Below are 16,307 nucleotides of genomic sequence, written 5' to 3'. Positions count from 1 at the left end.
AAACTCGGGAAGTTCGCAGAAGGTCCGACCTCGTCCCAAAGGCCCACGCCTGAGGTCGGACCTCGGACAAATAAAGAAGAAAGGCCCAAAACGAAGGAACATAGCCCAATCTAAAGGCGGCTAAAAGCCCAGAAAGATAAAGGCGGTTCCCTTGAAGATAAGATGACTCACTTAAAGATAGATAAGATAACTAACTTATCCTATCCACAGGAGGCCACATCTCACCATATAAATACACTGGAGCACCCAGGTATAACTCATACTCTAATTCTACAATATCTGCTTGGACCCATGCTAACTTAAGCATCGGAGTGTCATTGCAGGTACAACCCCCCGCCGCTCAGCACCAAGCTCGGTCACGGAACCCCTACCTCGGGTCTTGCCAGACGACCGAGCTACACGTTTCAGGTAACCCTCGGAACATTGGCGCCGTTGCCGGGGACCTGGAAGTCATCCCTTTACCATGGCGGACGACCCTCCCAACAATAACCACGCTACATCAGAACAAGAAGAGGAAATTGACACCGAAGAACGACCGGACAGCCCTCTATCACCACACTCCAGGAGGAAACAAACAGAATCGCCCAAGTACATCATTCCCAAACAAAGATCCACAAATCCCGAAAGAGAAAAGAGCTCGGAAATTCTAGAAGCAGTCCGGGCACAACAAAACCGACTGAAACAACTCGAAGAGGACATAAAGAAGCAAAAAGAAACCGAACAAGATCTGAGAAGGGAGGCTCGCAAGCGCAGAGAATTAGAAGAAAAACTACGGAAAATAGAGGCCAACCTGAAAGATCGAACAGAACGCGACACCACCCCCGAAGACAATCATGATCCCTTCACAAAGAGATCATGAAGGAGAAGGTACCGCGAAACTTCAAACCACCCGATATGGATCTCTACGACGGCACCACCGATCCAAGTCACCACCTCAGCAACTTCAGAAGCAGAATGTACCTAGTCGACGCCTCCGACGCGATTCGGTGCAAAGCCTTCCCCACCACTCTCACAAGTCAGCCATGAGGTGGTTCGACAACTGCCACCGAGATCAATCACCAGCTTCGAAGACCTAACTAAGAAATTCCTAACAAGGTTCTCCATTCAAAAGGACAAGGCAAAACATGCCCCCAGTCTACTCGGGATCAAACAAGGTAACCAAAACTCTCCGAGAATACATGGAGCGATTCAACAAAGCCTGCCTGGACATACAACACTTGCCCACTGAAGCAGCTATCATGGGATTGGCAAACGGCCTAAAGGAAGGACCGTTTAGCCAATCCTCTCCAAACGATACCCGACCTCCCTATACGAGGTGCAGGAGCGGGCAGAAAAATATATCAATATGGAGGAAACCTCCCAGCTAAGAGACTCTTCTAGGAAGGAATCAACCTACCCACTCCGAGATCGAGATCGAGAACAGAAGAAGAAAGAAGAACCCAACTCGGACAAGCCACGGAAGTACCACAGCTATACCCCCCTCCGAGTCTCCCTGGTAGACATCTACAGAGAAGTATGCCACACCGAAAAGATCCCACACCCGACCTCTAAAACACAAAAGAGCGGGGAGAGATCGGTCCGAATACTGCGAATATCACAAGCTCTACGGTCATTCTACAACGACTGCCACGACCTAAAGAATGTTATAGAAAAGCTAGCCAGAGAAGGAAAGCTCGACAGATACACAGCAGAGAAAGGAGAAGAAACCAGGAAGAGAAGGCGAGGAGACAATGAAGGTCGGGCCGAACAAGTCCCGCGAACCCCTGAAAGACACGTTCACATGATAAATGGAGGTTTCGCAGGCGGAGGAGCATCCCGATCTTCGCGAAAAAGACACCTCAAAGAAATCTATCATGTCCGAGAAGACAGTCCCCTGCCCGAGTTACCCACTATCTCATTTACCCGAGAGGATGCTCAAGGGATAATACCCGGGCACGACGATCCAAAGGTGATCACCGTTATTCTAGCAAACGCCAACTTACATCGAACCCTGATTGACCAGGGAAGCTCAGCAGATATCCTGTTCAAAGCGGCCTTCGACAAGCTCGGACTTGAAGAAAAAGAGCTAAAAGCCTATCCCACCGACCTATTTGGGCTAGGGGACACCCCGATCCATCCCTTAGGATACATCTCGCTACACACTACCTTTGGAAGAGGCGAGCAATCTAAAACATTAAGCATCGACTACATTGTAGTCGACGTCACTTCAGCATACAATGCCCTCATTGGGCGACCAACCTTAAACAGACTGGCAGCTATAGTCTCGACCCACACCTCTGTATGAAGTTCCCTACCACAAAAGGAATCGCTACCCTAAAGGGCGACCAAAAGCTAGCACGGCGATGCTACAACGAAAGCCTAAGCCTAAAAGGGAAAGAAGTCAACACAATAGAACTCGGGCGAGTTCAAACCCGAGAAGACCTTCGGCCACAACCAGAGGGAGAAACCGAAAGGATCCAAATCGGGAACACACCTGAAAAAGTAACAAACATTGGAGCAAACCTCGAAGCAGGCCTAAAGGAGGAACTCATAACCCTCTTAAGGGAGAATTCCGACCTCTTCGCCTGGAAGGCCTCCGACATGCCAGGCATAAGTCCCGACCTGATGTGCCATAAGCTATCAGTATACCCGGGATCCAGACCCGTCCAACAGAGACGCCGGAAGCTCGGACCCGAGCGCATGCAGGCAATAGAAGAATAGGTACAAGCACTGCTAGATGCGGGATTCATTAGGGAAGTAAAATATCCCCTATGGCTCGCAAACGTGGTCCTGGTAAAAAAGCCCAACGGAAAATGGAGGATGTGCGTCGATTACACGGATCTCAACAAAGCCTGCCCCAAAGACCCATATCCACTACCAAACATCGACGCCTTAGTCGACGCAGCCTCAGGCTACAGATATCTCTCCTTCATGATGCATACTCGGGATACAATCAAATCCCGATGTACGGACCCGACCAAGAAAAGACCTCGTTCATAACCCCAAGGGCAAACTACTGCTACGTAGTAATGCCCTTCGGGCTGAAGAACGCCGGGGCAACCTACCAGAGGCTAATGAACAAAGTATTCTCAGAGCACATCGGGCTACAACTAGAAGTGTACGTCGACGATATGCTGGTAAGACACAAGAAGACAGAAACTTGGTTCCCGACCTCACAAGTGTCTTCGGCACCCTCAGGAAACACAACATGAGACTTAACCCGACCAAGTGCACCTTCGCCGCAGAAGCCGGAAAGTTCTTAGGCTTCATGCTGACTCAAAGAGGCATCGAAGCAAACCCGGACAAATGCCAAGCGATACTCAAAATGAAAAGCCCGACGTGTGTCAAAGAAGTACAACAACTAAATGGAAAGCTAGCCGCCCTATCAAGATTCTTGGCAGATCAGCGATAAAATCACTACCTCTCTACTCACTCCTAAAGAAAGGGAAACCCTTCTCATGGACCCCGGAGTGCGAAAAAGCCTTCCAAGAATTCAAGGAATTCCTCGGGCAGCCACCAATCCTAACCCGACCTTTAAAAGGGGAAGAGCTCGTATTATACCTCTCGGTCGGACATCGGGCAGTTGCTTCAGCATTAATACGAGAAAATGACCAAGGACAACACCCCATATACTTCGTAAGCAAGGCACTACAAGGGGCCGAATTAAACTATCAGAAATAGAGAAATTCGCCTACGCCCTAGTATTCACGGCTCGGAGGCTCCGTCCCTACTTTCAAGCCCACACCATCAAAGTCCGGACGAACCAACCCATGAGACACATCCTACAAAAAACAGACATGGCAGGACGAATCCTACAATGGGCGGTGGAACTGTCCGAGTTCGACCTCCACTATGAAGCCCGGACTGCCATAAAATCTCAATATCTAGCCGACTTCATCGCAGAATATACTGGGACCCCGGGAACCCCACTCTCGTGGAATCTGTATGTCGGGTCCTCAAACAAAACAGGAAGCGGAGCCGGTGTTATACTCGAAAGCGACCAAGGAACGCGGATAGAGCTGTCCTTAAAATTCGAGTTCCAGGCTTCAAACAACCAAGCCGAATACGAGGCCCTACTAGCAGGACTAAAGCTAGCCGAAGAGGTCGGAGCCCAGAGAATCACGATCTTCAGCGACTCCCAGGTCGTCACATCACAAGTAAATGGAAGTTACCAGGCCAAAGACCCTACTATGAAAAAATACCTGGATCAAACACAGGCACAATTACGACACTTCCCGGAAATACAAATCCAGCACATACCTCGGGAACAAAATGCCCGGGCAGACGCCCTCTCGAAGCTCGCTAGCACCAAGCCCGGAGGCAACAACAGAAGTCTTCTCCAAGAAACCTTACAATCTCCCTCCGTGCTAAGAGAGGAAGAAACGTTAAATATATCCAACCAACAGCAAGGATGGATGACCCCCATACTCAACTACCTGAAGTCAGGAACTCTCCCCATAGAAAGAAAAGAAGCTAAAAGGCTTACAAAGGACGCCCAGAATTATACGCTAATTCACGACGTATTATACAGAAGAGGATTCTCAAACCCCCTCCTTAGGTGCGTTCCGACCTCAGAAACAAAGGGCGTCCTCGAAGAAGTCCACGAAGGCATGTGTGGGAACCATCTCGGAGCTCGGGCACTATCCAAGAAAGTAGTCAGGGCCGGGTTCTACTGGCCGACCTTACAAAGAGACGCGACAGAGTTTGTGAAAATATGCCCCCCTGCCAAAAACACGCCAATTTTCACAAGGCACCGCCCGAAGACCTTATCAGCATCACTGCGCCAAGGCCCTTCGCAAAATGGGGACTCGACCTACTCGGCCCGTTTCCACAAGGACCGGGGCAAGTCAAATACCTCATAGTAGGGGTCGACTACTTCACAAAGTGGATCGAAGCCGAACCCTTAGCCACTATTACGGCTCAGAAAAGCCGTAAATTCCTATACAAAAACATCGTCACGAGGTTCGGAGTCCCCTACTCCATCACAACAGACAATGGAACACAGTTCACGGACACAAGTTTTCAGAACTTGGTGGCCGAACTAAAAATCAAACAGCAATTCACATCGGTCGAGCACCCACAAGCCAATGGACAAGCAGAGGCTGCAAATAAAGTCATCTTGGCCGGGTTAAAGCGAAGACTCCAAGAGGCCAAAGGGGCGTGGGCCGACGAACTCCCCCAGGTACTATGGGCATATCGGACAACCCCGCACTCTACAACGGGAGAATCCCCATTCGGCTAGCTTACGGGATGGAGGCAATGATTCCTATCGAAATAGATGAAGGGTCGCCAGAGTCATCTTCTACAACGAAAAAGATAACCCGCAGGCACAAAGGGAAGAACTCGACCTCCTCCCCGAGGTCCGAGAAAGAGCTCGGATTCGAGAAGAAGCCTTAAAACGGCGAACGGCCCTCAGATACAATCAAAAGGTAATAAAGCGAAGCTTCTCCATTCACGACCTGATTCTAATCCGAAATGACATCGGAACACAAAAGTCGGGAGAAGGAAAGCTAGCCGCAAATTGGAAAGGGCCCTACAAGGTAACAGAAGTCTTAGGGACAGGCTACTACAAAATATCCGACCTAGAAGGCAATGAGCTGCCCAGGACCTGGCACGCCTGTAATCTAAGACGGTACTACAGCTAGAAAAACTTAACCCGAGGTGTACTCTTTTTCCCTACAAGGGTTTTTTAATGAGACACCCGGTTAAGCAGGATACCCGACCTAAAGGGTAAACACTTTGTAAATTTTTTTTTTAATACTAATCAAATTTCTCTATTTTCTCTTCCTCATGATGAAGCAAATCCTAGAAAGTACCCCACCAAGGCGCATTAATTTATGCTGGCAAAACGCAAAAAATCATTTGCCAAAAGACCATACAAGGTCGGCAAAGATAAAGCGACGAGGTGCAAATTAATGTGAGAAGTTATAAAGTAACCCTGAAAATGGCTCGAAAAGCCAAATAAAAAAGAGGTTACAAAAATAACTTAAAAAGGCCGACCAAACGACGAAGTCGGACCCAACAAAGGGAAAAGTTATAAAGTAACTCTAAAATGGCTCAAAAAGCCAAATAAAAAGAGATTACAGAAATAACTCAGAAGAACCGACCAACGACAAAGTCGGACCTAACAAAAAGGAGGTACTCGAGCACCCGATGTCCGAGAAAAAGCTCGGCCCAAGAAAGAAGCCTTAAAACGGCAAGAACCAAGATTTCGAAAAACGCTTACTAAAAAAGTGCTTTAGAAAAAGCAACTAAAAAGTACAAGCGAAAAGAACGAAATCGAAAGAAGTTTCAAAACGCTAGCTAAAAAGTTGTTAATCGAAAACAACTAAAAAGCACAAAAGCGAAAGTAAGAAGTCAAAACGCTAGCTAAAAAGTTGTTAATCAAAAACAACTAAAAAGCAAAAAAGCGAAAGTAAGAAGTCAAAACGCTAGCTAAAAAGTTGTTAATCGAAAACAACTAAAAAGCACAAAAGCGAAAGTAAGAAGTCAAAACGCTAGCTAAAAAGTTGTTAATCAAAAACAACTAAAAAGCAAAAAGCGAAAGTAAGAAGTCTAAACGCTAGCTAAAAAGTTGTTAATCGAAAACAACTAAAAAACACAAAAGCGAAAGTAAGAAGTCAAAACGCTAGCTAAAAAGTTGTTATCCGAAAATGACTAAAAAGCACAAAAGCGGAAACAAAAAGTCAAGCGCGAACAAAAAACACCGCATAATAAAGTTACTACAAGTAGCTAAATAAAACAAAAGGTGTCCAAAGTGTTCAACAGAAACCATCCAAAAACAAAAGAGCCCACAGATCGGGCAAAACACCAAGAAGTACAAGACTACAGAGGATCGAGGCCCTTTCCGGACTCCACATCGACAGCAGGCTGAAACATAGATATCGGGACTGCATCGACGGCAACGTCATCCCGGTTTGAAACCTCCACACCAGATCTATCCTCAGCCAAAGGTGAAGTCGGGTTCACAACCGGAACCTCGGGGTCGGACACCGGAGCCTTGTGGTCGGACACCGGAACCTCATCCTCGGCAGGAGCAGGAACAATCTTTCCCTCCACAACAATGTTTTCCGTACTGAATAAGCTCAGATCCAGGTCGGGAGCAAGAACCCGGACCTGATCCCTCAAATTCACAAACATAGCATCCATACCCTTGGCCACATTATCTTCCAGCTCGTAAAAATCATCCCGAGCATACTGCAACTTCTCCTTCGTCTCCACAAGCTCGGCATACAGCTTAGTATAGTTCTCCGTCGCCACCCTCGCCATCTCCTCAGATGTCTTCGCCGCCGCCACAGCCGCGGTGGCCCTAGTTTTCTCTTCCTCCAAAGAGGCCTCCAGCTCAGTAATCCTGGCAGCCTTCAGTTGACTAATCTTATCAAGCTCAGACGTGCCTTCTCAAGTCGGGAGCTGGTCGCCCCAAGGGGAGCTTTCTTGAACTCCCGAGCAATAGCGGCATGAAGACTAGCCATCCGAACACAGCTCCGCGCCATATACTGAAAGTGATGCTCCATAGACGCATCATCAGTAGAAATAAAGGTCTGGGGGAGAATGTGCTGCTCAATCCAACCAAGAGCGTCAAAATCCTTATCATTGAAACCAGCAAGCTCTTGAGAGGTCTTCTGTTTCTTGGGGGGAGGACCCGAGGTCGAAGACGGGGAAAGGTGACCAGGTCCGGAGGTCGGAGGATCTTGAGTTATAGCTCGGAACTGAGGAGTCGGAATGGTCTTCGACCGAGTCTGAACACCCACGGTAGTCTTCTGCGGAGAAGATCGGGCAGAAACCTCAGCCTCGATATTCCGAGCAGCTGCAGACTTCTTCGACCGACGAAGAAACTTCATGGAATCCGCCTGAGAAGACATCTCTGCAGAAACAAAAAGAAAGGGATTATCACAAACAGGAATTCCACCAAAACAGGCAAAATACTAAAAGGATGAAGCTCGGAGAGGTCGGGAACTACCTAACTCGGAACGGAGAAGGCTTGGATCTCCCAACATTTTCTTCGTGTCCAAGTGAGGTGCCCGACCCCATAAACTGCTCAACACACCCGCAAAAGCCTGCTCTACCTCATCTAGACTCTCAAAAGTATACTTAACCGACACAACATTCTCCTGCCAACAAAGAGGAAAAGAAGGCTCCCCACTCTCATCTAGAAAGAAAGGTCGGACATCTCCAGCAGCCCGGACCTTGAAATAGTAGTTCTTGAAATCATGAAACGACTCATCATACAAGGTACAAAACTTCTTCCCCTGGTTAGCCCTAAAAGAGACCCAAGACACCTTCCCAGCACCCGACCCCGGCTTCGTCAACGCGAACAGATAGGAAAAAAGAGAAACAGAAGGGGAGACGCCCAAAAACTGACACAAAAGTTGAAACAGCTTTAAAAACGCCCAAGAATTTGGATGGAGTTGCGTAGGGGCAAGGTTACAAGACCAAAGGACCTCGGACTCCAAGTCGGTAAAAGGAAGTCGTACACCCAGCTTAGAGAAAAAACAATCGTAAGCATAAAAGAATAGCTTCTCGGAACTTTCTAAAGGCGGGAAGCACACTCTCTCCTCGGACTCCGGGGCTACTAGCTCATAATCCCGCTCAGACTCCTGTTCTCACAAATACTACACTCCCTACGGAACCTAACTAGATACTCAGAATCTACAACAGAAGGGACCCTTAGAGGAACAGGATCTACCCAACCAAGACCACTCGGAATCTTGGTCGACATTGCTTGAAACACCTTTCGAGACATAAAAAATCTTGCCTACAAAGAAGAATACAACAGCAAGCCAAAAATCACATAATAGGCAGACAGCAAAAAACCCATTCAGCAGAAGCAAGAAAACAAAAGTTCTTTTAGAAGAAAAATGCAGTAACCCGAAAACAAAGTACCAAGAGAAAAGAGCCCCCCCCACATACAAACAACCAAAGCAATGGCGGCGCCTCTTTCCGGGGCAACCCCAGCATATGTGCACAGCAAAAGTAAAGACAAGAAACAAACCTGGGAGAAAGGAAGAAGACGACAAGCTCCGATGCAAGAAGAACGAAAACAGCGGCGCAGAGGAAACCCCGAAAAACCACGCACAGAAAGAATCGGAGAAGAAGAACAGAGAGAAAGAAGGAAGATGCTCGAAAGAGAGGCGGCGAAAAACCCAGAAAAAGGGAACAGAATAAACAAAGAAAATGAGGAAAGGGGCAAATAAATAATGCCTTCACAGAGCCCGAACGGAAATCGAGGAGAAACGGTAAAAAGCAATAAATGCTGAAACGGCCATTTTCAAATTTTGAAAAGAACGACTATGCCCGAGCTCGACCTCTCAAAAGGACGAACTCGGACAGGGGCACTGTTCATACCCTGACCGAGCTCTCCAAACTCGGGAAGTTCGCAGAAGGTCCGACCTCGTCCCAAAGGCCCACGCCTGAGGTCGGACCTCGGACAAATAAAGAAGAAAGGCCCAAAACGAAGGAACATAGCCCAATCTAAAGGCGGCTAAAAGCCCAGAAAGATAAAGGCGGTTCCCTTGAAGATAAGATGACCTCACTTAAAGATAAGATAAGATAACTAACTTATCCTATCCACAGGAGGCCACATCTCACCATTATAAATACACTGGAGCACCCAGGTATAACTCATACTCTAATTCTACTCAATATCTGCTTGGACCCATGCTAACTTAAGCATCGGAGTGTCATTGCAGGTACAACCCCCCGCCGCTCAGCACACCAAGCTCGGGTCACGGAACCCCTACCTCGGGTCTTGCCAGACGACCGAGCTACACGTTTCAGGTAACCCTCGGAACAGGAGGGTATACAGATACTACTCCCATATGAAGCAGTAGTGGGGCTAGCATATGACCCCAGAGTCCTCTAGGACTGTTCATTCCTACTTGCTTCCATATTGGATCACAAGGGATAATTTATATGTTGATTTTTTTTTAATAAAATAATTAAATAAAAACGAAATAAATAAAAGAAATTGGAAATATTTTGAAATTGAAAATTGAATTTTTATATAAGATTTTCGAAAAATGTAGTTCAAAATTAGTTAGAAAAGATATATATTTTTTTGAATTTTGAATTTTATGATGAAAGAGAAAAACACACAAAAGACACAAGACTTAAAATTTTTAGATCTAATGTTCCTTGTTTTCGAAAATTTTTGGAGGGAAAACACCAAGGAACACCAAACTTAAAAATTTTAAGATCAAGACACAAGAAAAACTCAAGAACACTTTGAAGATTTACAAGAACACCAAGAACAAAAGAAAGAACACCAAACTTAAAATTTTTAGAAAACTTTAATAAAATTTTCGAAAATATGAAAGATTAACAAGAAAACACCAAACTTAAAGTTTGGCACAAGATTAAATCAAGAAAAATTATCTTTGAAAAAGGATTTTAAGAAGAAAGTGCCCAATTGCCAAGAACATAAGCCAACACTATAACCAACTGAATTAAAATGTAATGTATTTTAAAGATGTATTATTTTATGGATAAAATAAATTTTTGAAAACTAATGTTTTGAAAAAGCACAAGAAAAACAAGAAAAGACACAGAACAAGAAAAACTCAAGATCAAACAAGAAAAATAAGCAAGAACAACTTGAAGATCAATGAAGAACAAAGAACACAAGTCGAAAATTTTAAAGGAAAATATGAGATATGCAATTGACACCAAACTTAGAACAAGACTCTAAACTCACGAAAATTATCAATTAATTAACGGAAAAATAATAAATTTTGAAAAGAAATTTTTTTGAAAAGAGACTATCCTATCAAGATTTAATGACTCTATAACAATAAAAATAAAAATAAAATATTCCTAATCTAAGAAATAAAATAAGCCTTCAATTGTCCAAACTCAATAATCCCCGGCAACAGCGCCAAAAACTTGGTGCACGAAGTTTTTGATTCGCACAACTAACCAGCAAGTGCACTGGGTCGTCCAAGTAATACCTTACGTGAGTAAGGGTCGATCCCACGGAGATTATTGGTTTGAAGCAATCAATATTTATTTTATTAATCTTAGTTAGGATGTCAACAAGGTTATTTGGATTTAATTGTAAGAAGTCAAAATGTTTAAAATTGTAAGTTGGAATTATTAGATTTGATTGGAAAGGTAAACGAGAACAATAGAGTTACTTGTTTATAAAGGAATGGGGAATATGTTGGAGTTTTGGAGATGATTTGTCCTTTGACTTCAACTCTTCCTTGAAATCCCTCAATACACGCAAGGCTCCTTCCATGGCAAGCTCTATGTAGGGTGTCACCGTTGTCAATGGCTACTTCCCATCCTCTCAGTGAAAACGTTCCTATGCTCTGTCACAGCACGGCTAATCATCTGTCGGTTCTCAATCAGGTTGGAATAGAATCCATTGATTCTTTTGCGTCTGTCACTAACGCCCAGCCCTCAGGAGTTTGAAGCTCGTCACAGTCATTCAATCCCAGAATCCTACTCGGAATACCACAGACAAGGTTTAGACTTTCCGGATTCTCATGAATGCCGCCATCTATCTAGCTTATACCACGAAGATTCTGTTGGGGAATCTAAGAGATATTCATTCATTCTGATGTAGAACGGAGGTGGTTGTCAGGCACACGTTCATGGATTGAGGAAGGTGATGAGTGTCACGGATCATCACCTTCTTCACAATTAAGCGCGAATAAACATCTTAGATAGAAACAAGCGTGTTTGAATGGAAAACAAAGGAATTGTATTAAATCATCGAGACGCTGCAGAGCTCCTCACCCCCAACAATGGAGTTTAGAAACTCATGCTGTCAAAAGTATGTAATTCAGATCTGAAAATGTCATGAGGTACAAGAAATGTCTGTAAAAGTTGTTTAAATAGTAAACTAGTAACCTAGGTTTACAGAAAATGAATAAACTAAGATAATTGGTGCAGAAATCCACTTCTGGGGCCCACTTGGTGTGTGCTGGGGCTGAGATTAAAGCTATCCACGAGTAGAGGCCTTTCTTGGCGTTAAACTCCAGGTTATGACGTGTTTTGGGCGTTCAACTCCGGATCATGACGTTTTTCTGGCGTTTAACTCCAGACAGCAGCATGAACTTGGCGTTCAACGCCAAGTTACGTCGTCTATCCTTGCGCAAAGTATGGACTATTATATATTGCTGGAAAGCCCTGGATGTCTACTTTCCAACGCCGTTGAGAGCGCGCCAATTGAACTCCTGTAGCTCCAGAAAATCCATTTCGAGTGCAGGGAGGTCAGGATCCAACAGCATCAGCAGTCCTTTTTCAGCCTAAGTCAGATTTTTGCTCAGCTCCCTCAATTTCAGCCAGAAAATACCTGAAATTACAGAAAAATACACACACTCATAGTAAAGTCCAGAAATATGATTTTTGCTTAAAAACTAATAAAATTCTATTAAAAACTAATTAAAACATACTAAAATCTACATGAAATTACCCCCAAAAAGCGTATAAAATATCCGCTCATCAACGGTTCATCTTGTTGCTTAGATTAGGTATTTATTTTTTTCAGAGTTCTTAAGAATGAATTCTAGTGTTTCAAGGTGATGTTCTTATCATCACCAAAGCTGATTGATCCTCATCAATTTAGCTCTTGAATGCAATGTCCTGCTGAAGCTTGGCTAGCTATGTCTAATTCCTTTAGACTAAAGCTTTAGACTAACATTGCATGATTCCTGGAATTCTCATTAAGAATTTTGATACCTTTATTTTCCTTTTCACCTAATTTTCGAAAAAACAAAAAAAAATTTACAAAATCATAAAAACCAAAAATATTTCTTGTTTAAGTCTAGTGTCTCATTTTAAGTTTGGTGTCAATTGCATGTTTCTGTTCTTCTTGCATTTTTCAAATTTATGCATGTGTCTTCATTAATCTTCAAGTTGTTCTTGATGATTTCCTTGTTTTGATCTTTGAATTCTATTGACTTGAGTGTTTTGTTATTTCTCATGTGCATTCTCATTTTGTTAGTATCAATAGTATACAAACTGCTAAGTTTGGTGTCTTGCATGCATTGTTATTTGATTTTAGTTGCATTTTGATTATTCCTCATTATTAAAAATCCAAAAATATTTTTAATTTGTGTCTTTTCAAGTCAATAATACAGAGAATTGAAGATTCAGAACACACTGCAGAGGAATTACACAGAAAAAGCTGGGCATTCAAAAATGCCCAGTGAAGAAGACAGACTGGCGTTTAAACGCCAGCCAGGGTGCCTGGCTGGGCGTTTAACGCCCAAAAGGGTAGTAGTTTGGGCGTTAAACGCCAGAATGTGCACCATTCTGGGCGTTTAACGCCAGGATGGCACAAGAGGGAAGATTTTGTTTTCAAATCAATTTTTTTCAAGTTTTCAAAGTTTTTCAAAATCAAATCTTTCTCAAATCATATCTTTTCAATCAAATGTTTTCAAAATCAATTTCTTTCCTTTTTCAAAGATACTTGCTAACAATTAATGATTTGATTGAACATTTCAAGTATGTTGCCTTTTCTGTTGAGAAAGGTTTAATGTTTGAATCATATCTTTTCTTGTTAGGCAAGTCATTAATTTTTAAAATCAAATCTTTTTAAAATTGTTTTCAAATCATATCTTCTCAATCACATCTTTTTAAAACCAATCATATCTTCTTAACCACATCTTTTTCAAAATAGTTTTCAATCAAATCTTTTTGATTTCTAATTTCAAAATCTTTTTCAAAAAATCACTTGATTTCTTTCCCACTCTTATTTTCGAAAATCAAGTAGTGTTTTTCAAAATGTTTTTAAAATCTTTTACTTAATTTTCGAAAATTACTTCCCTTCTTCTCACATCCTTCTATTTATGAACTAACACTATCCCTTAATGCAAAATTCGAACTCCATCTTCCTTGATAAGTTCGAATTTTCTACTTCTGTCTTCTACTTTTCTTTTCCTCTGACACCTAAAGGAATCTCTATACTATGACATAGAGGATTCCATATTTCTTGTTCTCTTCTCTTTCATATGAGCAGGAACAAAGACAAAGGCATTCTTGTTGAAGCTGACAGGACCTTGAAGCGAAAGCTAAGAGAAGCTAAAGCACAACTCTCTGTAGAGGACCTAACAGAACTCTTCAAAGAGGAAGAACCCATGGTAGCCGAAAACAACAACAATGCAAGGAAGGTGCTGGGTGACTTTACTGCACCTACTCCCGACTTCTATGGGAGAAGCATCTCTATCCCTGCCATTGGAGCAAACAACTTTGAGCTTAAGCCTCAATTAGTTTCTCTAATGCAACAGAATTGCAAGTTCCATGGACTTCCATTAGAAGATCCTCATCAGTTTTTAGCTGAGTTCTTGCAAATCTGTGACACAGTCAAGACTAATGGGGTTGACCCTGAGGTCTACAGACTGATGCTATTCCCTTTTGCTGTAAGAGACAGAGCTAGAATATGGTTGGACTCTCAACCTAAAGAAAGCCTGGACTCTTGGGAAAAGCTAGTCAATGCCTTCTTGGCAAAGTTCTTTCCACCTCAAAAATTGAGTAAGCTTAGAGTGGAAGTCCAAACCTTCAGATAGAAGGATGGTGAATCCCTCTATGAAGCTTGGGAAAGATACAAACAATTAATCAGAAAATGTCCTTCTGACATGCTTTCTGAATGGAGCATCATAGGTATTTTCTATGATGGTCTTTCTGAACTATCCAAGATGTCTTTGGATAGCTCTGCTGGAGGATCTCTTCATCTGAAGAAGACGCCTACAGAGGCTCAAGAACTCATTGAAATGGTTGCAAATAACCAATTCGTGTACACTTCTGAAAGGAATCCTGTGAACAATGGGACAAGTCAGAAGAAAGGAGTTCTTGAGATTGATGCTCTGAATGCCATTTTGGCTCAGAACAAGATATTGACTCAACAAGTCAATTTAATTTCTCAAAGTCTGTCTGGAATGCAAAATGCACCAAGCAGTACTAAGGATGCTTCATCTGAAGAAGAAGCCTATGATCCTGAGAACCCTTCAATGGAAGAGGTGAATTACCTAGGAGAACCCTATGGAAACACCTATAATTCTTCATGGAGAAATCACCCAAATTTCTCATGGAAGAATCAAGAGAAACCTCAACAAGGTTTCAACAACAACAATGGTGGAAGAAACAGGCTTAGCAATGGCAAGCCTTTTCCATCATCTTTTCAGCAACAGACAGAGAATTCTAAGCAGAACCCCTCTGACTTAGCAACCATGGTCTCTAATCTAATCAAAACCACTCAAAGTTTCATGACTGAAACAAGGTCCTCCATTAGGAATTTGGAGGCACAAGTGGGACAGCTGAGCAAGAAAATTACTGAACTCCCTCCAAGTACTCTTCCAAGCAATACAGAAGAAAATCCAAAAGGAGAGTGCAAAGCCATAACCATGGCCGAATTTGGAGAGGAAAGAGAGGAAGTGGACGCCACTGAGGAAGACCTCAATGGGCGTGCACTAGCCTCTAATGAGTTCCCTAATGAGGAACCATGGAATCTGAGGCTCAAAATGAGACCATAGAGATTCCATTGGACTTACTTCTGCCTTTCATGAGCTCTGATGAGTATTCCTCCTCTGAAGAGGATGAGTATGTCACTGAAGAGCAAGTTGCTAAATACCTTGGAGCAATCATGAAGCTAAATGACAAGTTATTTGGAAATGAGACTTGGGAGAACGAACCTCCTTTGCTCACCAAAGAACTGGATGACTTGTCTAGGCAGAAATTACCTCAAAAGAGACAAGATCCTGGGAAGTTTTCCATACCTTGTACCATAGGCACCATGACCTTCAAGAAGGCTCTGTGTGACTTAAGGTCAAGTGTAAACCTCATGCCTCTCGCTGTAATGGAGAAGCTAAGGATCTTTGAGGTACAAGCTGCAAGAATCTCATTAGAGATGGCAGACAACTCAAGAAAACAAGCTCATGGACTTGTAGAGGATGTTTTGGTGAAGATTGAAGACCATTACATCCCTGCTGATTTCATAGTCCTAGAGACTGGGAAGTGCATGGATGAAACCATCATCCTTGGCAGACCCTTCCTAGCAACAGCAAAGGCTGTGATTGATGTTGATGGAGGTGAACTGATCATTCAAGTGAATGAAGAATCCTTTGTGTTTAAGACTCAAGGATATCCCTCTGTCACCATGGAGAGGAAGCATGAAGAGCTTCTCTCAAATCAGAGTCAAACAGAGCCCCCACAGTCAAACTCTAAGTTTGGTGTTGGGAGGCCACAACCAAACTCTAAGTTTGGTGTTGAACCCCCACATTCAAACTCTAAGTTTGGTGTTGGGAGGTTCCAACATTGCTCTGAGTATCTGTGAGGCTCCATGAGAGCCCTCTGTCAAGCTACTGACATTAAAGAAGCGCTTGTTG

General features: G+C 43.4%; 1 non-coding gene across 1 annotated transcript; it reads right to left on the bottom strand.

The window, feature by feature from the left end:
• Positions 1-14,459: 14,459 nt before the first annotated feature.
• Positions 14,460-14,567, bottom strand: LOC130959752 (small nucleolar RNA R71). The gene has a single exon (XR_009078819.1). It is a non-coding gene; the product is annotated as a small nucleolar RNA R71 (small nucleolar RNA).
• Between the last annotated feature and the right edge of the window lie 1,740 nt (positions 14,568-16,307).

Source organism: Arachis stenosperma, chromosome 10 (assembly GCF_014773155.1).
Source record: "Arachis stenosperma cultivar V10309 chromosome 10, arast.V10309.gnm1.PFL2, whole genome shotgun sequence".
In the NCBI taxonomy this organism is placed as follows: Eukaryota; Viridiplantae; Streptophyta; class Magnoliopsida; order Fabales; family Fabaceae; genus Arachis; species Arachis stenosperma.
Note: the sequence above shows the minus strand (reverse complement) of the source record. Positions and strands in the feature narration are given on the sequence as shown.